Below are 8009 nucleotides of genomic sequence, written 5' to 3'. Positions count from 1 at the left end.
AGATTGAAGAGCTGAGAAATAAGAGAATAGCATTAGTGAAAGTATCATGGCATCGACACAGGGTTGAAGAAGCTACATGGGAACCCAATGATGCTATGAGACCCGAACCAAGTCACTGGTAAGATTTTTGGGGACGAAAATCCCTAATGGGAGAGAGTTGTAACAACCCGTTTTTAGTCAAATTAGAAAAGTGGTTTTGGGACCACAAATATAAAGTCAAAATACTTATTTATTATTTTAATAAGGTCTATAGCATGATAGATTAATTACGTGAAAGTTTCGTAAAGAAATTTTACCGTTCTAATGCTTATGTCGGTAAAAAGGACTAAATTGCGTGAAGTGCAAAAATGTTGTTCAAATAGTTAAAGGTATTAAATATTATGCGTTACTAATATAGTGGTCTTGTTGTTATAATTAGTCCATTTATAATGTAAGTGGACACTCTTGGACATTGTTTAAGTGATTTTTATGTTTAATTAATAAGGTTATTTATGTAATTTGAAAATTAAAGTTTAATTAAAATACGAAAAAAATTTGTATCATCTTTCATTACCAATTCTGTAACAGCCCGAACCCGAGACCGTTGCCGGTGTCGGACACGAGGGGTTAACAAGCCAAAACCACTTATAGCACCGACCAACTTGACATTCTCAGGCAAGCTGGAAAAACTGCGTCACTGTTGCCTTAAAAAGCATATCTCGAGTTACAAAACTCAGAAACTGATTCCATAAATTTTGCCTAAATTTAGACTCATATATCCATCCCTGGATTTATTTCCAGAATTTTTGGTTGGGCCAATTGGTACAGTTTATTAGTTAAAGCCGCCCATGTTACAGGGGTCGACTACACTGACCTTCGCGCGTTACAACTTGAATATCTCTCTGTACAGGGCTTTAATACTGGTGTCGTTTGTTTCTAATGAAACTAAACTCAAAATGGAATCTGCACATATAAGGCATGACTCATAATTATTTCTGGATAATTTATAGTGAATTTTTAAAGTCCCGACAGGGGACCCAGAAACCGTTCGGGACCTGTCTCACGATAACTTTAATATCTCTTAACAAGTAACTCCTATGACCGTTTCGTTTCTTCCATATGAAAGTAGACTCATCAAGGTTCATTCACATAACTTATTCACTATTTAATACCATTCCTACAATTTTTGGTGATTTTTAAAAACCACACCACTGCTGCTGCCAGCATCTGTTTTCAAGGTAACCTTTACCTATTTCATGATTTCCACGATTCAATTGCCCCTCTTTGCATACATAGCACAAAGTGTGATCATGATTAACCATTCCAATGGCTAATCTTCTCAAAACAATTCCATACCCCATAATGATCAACATACAACGATTATAGTATCATACCAAAACGATATAAGCCATTTTCGCATGGCTATCCAAGTTTACACAAAACCGAAAGGTACATGACCTTCAACATTAGGGTAGTCCTATACATGCCATTTCAAAGTTCAACCAAAATTATACCAAAATGGAGGCTTTGATAGTGTAGATGACTTCGACTTTAATGATCCCGAATCCGATCGCTAACGAGCAAAATCTATAAAACAGAGAGCCAAAGCAACGGAGTAAGCATTTTTATGCTTAGTAAGTCTCAAGCAATAAAATCAGCTTTAACTAAAGCATTACATTCACATAGCCAAATGAATCATTTCATTAATACACATTCACATAATCATACTTACTTCACACTTCATCATTATATACTTTCACAAGATATCAACCAATTCAATAGCTGAAAACTCGTTAGTCGATCGAATCTAATGTTACTCAAACATATTGACTTTTCCAATGCACATATAAACATACCTTATCCTTTGGGCTTTTCGAGCGTACTAATTAAATTTATTACAGCAACCAACGCTCACCTCCAGCCCAAGCTTCTTCGGAATACAACCGGATATAACCACATGCACGAATGCCTTTGGGTCTTAGCCCGGATAGAACGACTTGCATAAATGCCTTCGGGTATTAACCCGGATTTAACAACTTGCACGAATGCCTTCGGGTCTTAGCCCGGATGTAGTCACTAGCACAATTGCCTTCGGGTCTTAACCCGGATATAATTACTAGCATAAATGTCTTTGGGACTTAGCCCGGATATCATTCAATTGCTCATGCACACACATACATCAATAATCATTACACATCCATGTTTCATTTTCGTTACTAAGGCTCAAACACAAACATATCACTAGCATAATCGCCTTCGGGACTTAGCCCGGGTATCATTCAAATACTCATACACACATAAATCAATAATCATTACACATCCATATTTCATTTCACATAATTCGAGTAGGGTCATTTCTTGAGGACTTACCTCGGATGTTGTCGAACGGCTTCAACGGCTATTCGATCACTTTTTCCTTCCCTTTATCGGATTTAGCTCCCTTTTGCTCTTGAGCTTAATGAATACAAGTAGAAGTATTCAATATTTCTATCAATAATGTTTACTAGTAAATCACATTCGCATCTCATATCATCTCACTTTATTATAATTTATCATTCAACCTTTGAACCAAAACGCCATTATATGGCCACATATACATACATCCATATATTTAAGCTCAAGAATTTTAACATATCATCAAGTGCTCAAATTACTCATGTGGCCGATTACACATGGTCATAAATACACAAAATCAAAAATAATTTCAAGGTTTTTCACACTATACATGTACTAGGCCGAATGTACATGCAAATTTCACAACATTCTTCAACAAATTTCTTCTTTAAACAAACATATTTATCACTTTCTTCATAATCAAAATATCATGTGCAAACATATATACACATATAGGTGCATGGCGAATCTCAAGGTGTTCATAACCCTCTAAAACACAAATTTTACCAATTAAGTAACAAGCATAAATCATGCTCATGAATGCATCATGGCGAATACATCACAATCATACCCCATTGAACTTTGGTCATGGTTAAACAAAGAACTCAATGTCTTACTCAAGATTGCTACAAAGAAATTTCAAGAGTAGTCAATCCATCATTGCATGCATCATTAGCAAGCTTCACATTTAGCATGCAATGGCTTTAACACAATATCAACCTTGGCTAAATACCATTTTTCATGGCATAACAAGGATTTGAACCATGGCTAACATGCACATCAAGTTAGCAACCAAAACAAGCATGAATCTCATGACACAACCTCATACATACCTTAATCTTGATGCAAGTTTAGCCAAATCTCCTTCTAGATCTCTTCTAAACAAAGAAAATGAAGCAAAATCTCTTCTTCCTCTTAGGAATTTCGCCAAAGGAAGGAGGGAAAAGATGAACAATTTTTTGTTTTTTCTTTCTTAGTCTTTGCTCAAAGAAAGGATGAATGACAACTTTTTTCTTTCTTTCTCTCTAGCTACTGCATCATGGGGGGCATCCATGCTCATTTTTTTCATTTCTTAATTCTTTCTACATAATGCACTAACTAAACATGTTGGAAACATGTCCCTTGCCCATAATCTAGACATGGTCAAGACTCATTCAAAATAAATGGAGTATTTGACATGCAACTCCATTTATTTTGCTTCATTCCTTTATTAACCTCTTGAAATTAGCTACATATTTTAAATCCTTTCACATGAGTCTTTTTTCTTTCAATTCACAATCAAATTAACTAAATCAAAGAATTCAAAATTCACACATGAGCACACACATATTATAGGCATCAAAATAAATTTTAAATTATTTTTATGCCTTGGTTTTGTGGTACCGAAACCACATTCCGACTAGGGTCAATTTTGGGCTGTCACAACTCTCCCCCACTTAAGAAATTTTCGTCCCCAAAAATCTTACCGGTAAATAGGGTTGGGTATCGCTCTGTCATAGAGTTCTCGGTTTCCCAAGTAGCTTCTTCTATCCCGTGTTTGAGCCATAACACTTTCACTAGCGGAACCCACTTGTTTCGCAACTCTTTCACTTCATGTGCCAGGATACGAATCGGTTCTTCCTCATAACTCATATTGGCTTGAATTTCAACCTCTGATGGACTAATCACGTGCGATGGATCAGATCTATAGCGTGGAAGCATCGAAACATGAAAGACATCGTGAATCTTTTCGAGTTCGGGGGCAAAATCGACGATATGCCACCGGACCGACTCGCTCGGATATCTCATATGGCCCAATGAACCTCGGGCTCAACTTGCCCTTACTACCGAATCGAGTATCTTTTCCAAGGTGAAACCTTGAGAAACACTTTATCTCCCACCGATGCTCGATGTCTTTACGCTCAGATCCGCGTCGACTTCGACGATCGGAGGCTATCTTCGACTTTCACGGATTACTTTCACTTTCTCGCTCAGATCTCTAATCAAATCCACCCGAAAATTTTGCTTTCACCGAGCTCGGTCCAAAACAATGGTGTACGGCATTTATGACCGCATAAAGCCTCGTAGGGTGCCATCTTAATACTTGATTGAAAGTGTTGTTGTAAGCGAATTCAATCAACGGCAAATACCGTTCCCATGAACCACTGAACTCGAGGATGCAACATCTCAACATATCCTCAAGTATCTGAATTATCCGCTCGGATTGACCATCGAATTGGGGGTGAAAGGCGGTGCTGAAATGCAACTTGGTACCCAAAGCTTCTTGCAACTTTTTCCAAAATCGCGAGGTAAATCTCGGATCTCTATCCGACACAATGGAAATGGGCACCCCGTGCAATCTCACAATCTGAGAAACATACAATTCGGCTAGTTTGTCCATTGAAAAATCCGTATGTACGGGGACAAAGTGAGCCGACTTAGTCAATCTATCTACCACAACCCAAACCGCATCCTTCTTACTCGCTGACAATGGCAGTCCAGATACACGATCGATGGTGACTCGATCCCATTTCCACTCGGTATCGTGATCGGTCAAGTAATCTCAAGGCACTTGATGTTCCGCTTTCACTTGTTGACATATTAAACATCTCAAACAAAGTCGGAGATGTCTCGTTTCATACCATGCCAAAAACCGACGCTTTCAAATCGTTGTACATCTTCGTACTCCCGGGTGGATTGCCATTCGGCTACAATGGGCTTCGTTCGAATTATCGAAATAAGTTCAATTCTTTGGAACACACGACGACTTTTGAACCTCAAACAATCGTCATCATCGATTTGAAACTCCGAGTCCTTGTTCGAACACACTCAAATTTGTTTGCGCCCAACTCGTCGTCGACTTTCTCGAGCTTCACGAATTTGATGTATCAATAATGGTTTGGCTTTCAATTCAGCTACTAACATATTGTCGGATCGAGCAGACAAGTGCACATTCATCGCTCGTAAAGCGAATAATGATTTACGACTTAAGGCATCCGCAACCACATTAGCCTTTCCCGGTTGATAATCAACGACGAGCTCATAATCTTTTAACAACTCGAGCCAACATCTTTGTCGCAGATTTAAGTCTCTTTGGGTTATCAAATATTTGAGACTTTTGTGATCCGAATACACATGGCACTTCTCACCAAATAAGTAATGTCGCCATATCTTTAAGGCGAATACGATGGCAGCCAATTCGAGATCATGGGTCGGATAATTTTTCTCATGTGGCTTTAATTGTCTCGACGCATAGGCCACAACTCGCCCTTCTTGCATCAATACGCAACCCAAGTAGGGATGCATCACTATAAATGACAAACTCTTTGCCCGATTCGGGTTGCACTAGAATTGGGGCTTCAGTCAAATAAGTTTTCAGTTGATCGAAACTTTTCTGACATTTCTCCGTCCATTCGAACTTAACATCCTTTTGGAGTAGCTTCGTCATTGGCGTGGCTATCGTTGAGAAACCTTTTACAAATCGTCGGTAATAACCGGCCAGCCCCAAAAAGCTCCGAACCTCGGTAATATTTCTCGGAGGCTTCCAGTTAAGTATGGCTGAAATTTTATTCGGGTCGACTCGAATACCCGATGCAGATATCACATGCCCCAAGAAGCTAACCTCTCTTAACCAGAACTCACACTTGCTGAACTTAGCATATAATTGCTTATTCCGCAAAATTTGTAGCACTAACCTCAGGTGTTCAGCATGTTCAGTCTCATTTCTTGAATAGACCAAGATGTCATCAATGAACACGACTACGAACCGATCCAAATATGGTCTGAAGATCCGATTCATTAAATCCGCAAATACCGCAGGGGCATTAGTAAGCCCAAATTGCATCACTAGGAACTCGTAGTGACCATATCTCGTTCTAAAGGCAGTCTTGGGTACGTCCGAATCTCGAATTCGTAATTGATAATAGCCCGATCTCAAATCTATTTTCGAGAACACTGAAGCTCCCTTCAGTTGATCGAACAAATCGTCGATACGCGGTAACGGATATTTGTTCTTTATCGTCGCTTTATTAAGCTGACGATAGTCGATGCACAGCCTCATGGTTCCATCCTTCTTTTTCACAAACAACACCGGTGCACCCCAAGGTGAAAAATTCGGGGCGAGCAAAACCTTTATCCACCAATTCTTGCAACTGAGCTTTCAACTCCTTTAATTCCGTTGGTGCCATACGATACGGAGCTATCGAAATTGGGATGGTACCAGGTACCAATTTGATGCCAAACTCTATTTCCCGAACAGGTGGTAATCCCGGCAATTCTTCAGGGAAAACATCCGGGTATTCACAAACCACTAGCACAGATTCGGGTTTCTTTTCTAACTCCTTGTCATCTAGAACATACGCAAGGTATGCTTCGCACCCCTTTCTTACGTATTTCTGGGCCAACATTGCTGATATTACAGCTGGCAACCCCTTTAAGTCTGTAGACTCATCCCGAATTATCTCGTTATTTGCGCACCTCAGATCAATAGTCCTGCTTTTGCAATTTACAACCGCATCGTGCATGGTCAACCAATCCAAACCAAGAATAACGTCGAATTCGTCGAACGGCAAAAGCATCAAGTCCACAAGAAAACAAGAACCTCGGAATACTAGGGGACTTTTCTTACACACTTTGTTGACAAGCACGTAATGACCCAAGGGGTTTGACACCCGAATTACAAACTCAGTAGACTCAATAGGCAAAGTCTTCTTGGATGCTAAGGTTTCACATATATAAGAATGAGTAGAACCGGGTCAATCAAAGCAATCACATTTGTATCGAAAAGAGTGAATGTACCGTAATGACATCCGGTGAGGCAAGATCCTCGCGTGCGTATGGCATAAGTCCTAGCAGAGCACGAGCCTCGGGTCTTGTTGTAGCATCTCGGCCCTCTCGACCGCCACTAGCATTGCCCGCATTTGGATGGCCTACCTCGAGCAAAGGTAGCACTCGGGTTTCCACTTTGACTTACATTTTGTTCGGCGGTCCTTGATAAAGTGGTCACCGATCCACACTTATAACAGAGTGATCACGGAACCTACAGCTCCCGAATGCCATTTTCCACAATGCGAGACACTCGCTCTCTCTCGGCGATCATTTCCACCATCGGCGATCAAGTGACTCGTGTGGTCACAGGGGTCGACCGCGATCTCGTCTAGAAAAGCCCGGCGCCTCTAGACCAGCTCACATCATCTCGAAATCTCTTCGATGCTGTTGAAGAGACTTTCCGAGGACCTTTTCGAATTCTCCGGTTCCCACATCAACTTTTGTTTCTCCTTTCTAAGCTCTTGACTTTACAAGCTCGCTCAACAAGTACTACGAACTCTCGTATTTCGAGAATGCCAACGAACATCCTTATATCATCATTCAGCCCATCCTCGAAGCGTTTACACATAATAGCTTCGGACGAAATGCATTCTCGCAGTCTGGCTAAGCCTCACAAATTTTCGTTCGTGATCGATGGCGACATAGAGCCTTGCTTAAGATCAAGAAATTCCTTCGCTTTTGGTCGATGAATCTCGATGATATACTTTTCTCGGAACTCGGTTTGAAAGAATTCCCAAGTCACTTGCTCCCTAGGCACCACAGAAGTCAGAGTACTCCACCAATATTAGGCGGAATCGCGTAGCAAGGAGATGGTACACTTTAAGCACTCA

General features: G+C 40.3%; 1 long non-coding RNA gene across 1 annotated transcript; it reads right to left on the bottom strand.

The window, feature by feature from the left end:
- Window positions 1–1359: 1359 nt before the first annotated feature.
- Window positions 1360–1950, bottom strand: LOC128294014 (uncharacterized). The gene is made up of 2 exons (XR_008284181.1): window positions 1836–1950; window positions 1360–1566 (listed from the first exon to the last, which is right to left on the bottom strand). It is a non-coding gene; the product is annotated as an uncharacterized LOC128294014 (long non-coding RNA).
- Between the last annotated feature and the right edge of the window lie 6059 nt (window positions 1951–8009).

Source organism: Gossypium arboreum, chromosome 6, assembly GCF_025698485.1.
Source record: "Gossypium arboreum isolate Shixiya-1 chromosome 6, ASM2569848v2, whole genome shotgun sequence".
Taxonomy (NCBI): domain Eukaryota; kingdom Viridiplantae; phylum Streptophyta; class Magnoliopsida; order Malvales; family Malvaceae; genus Gossypium; species Gossypium arboreum.
Note: the sequence above shows the minus strand (reverse complement) of the source record. Positions and strands in the feature narration are given on the sequence as shown.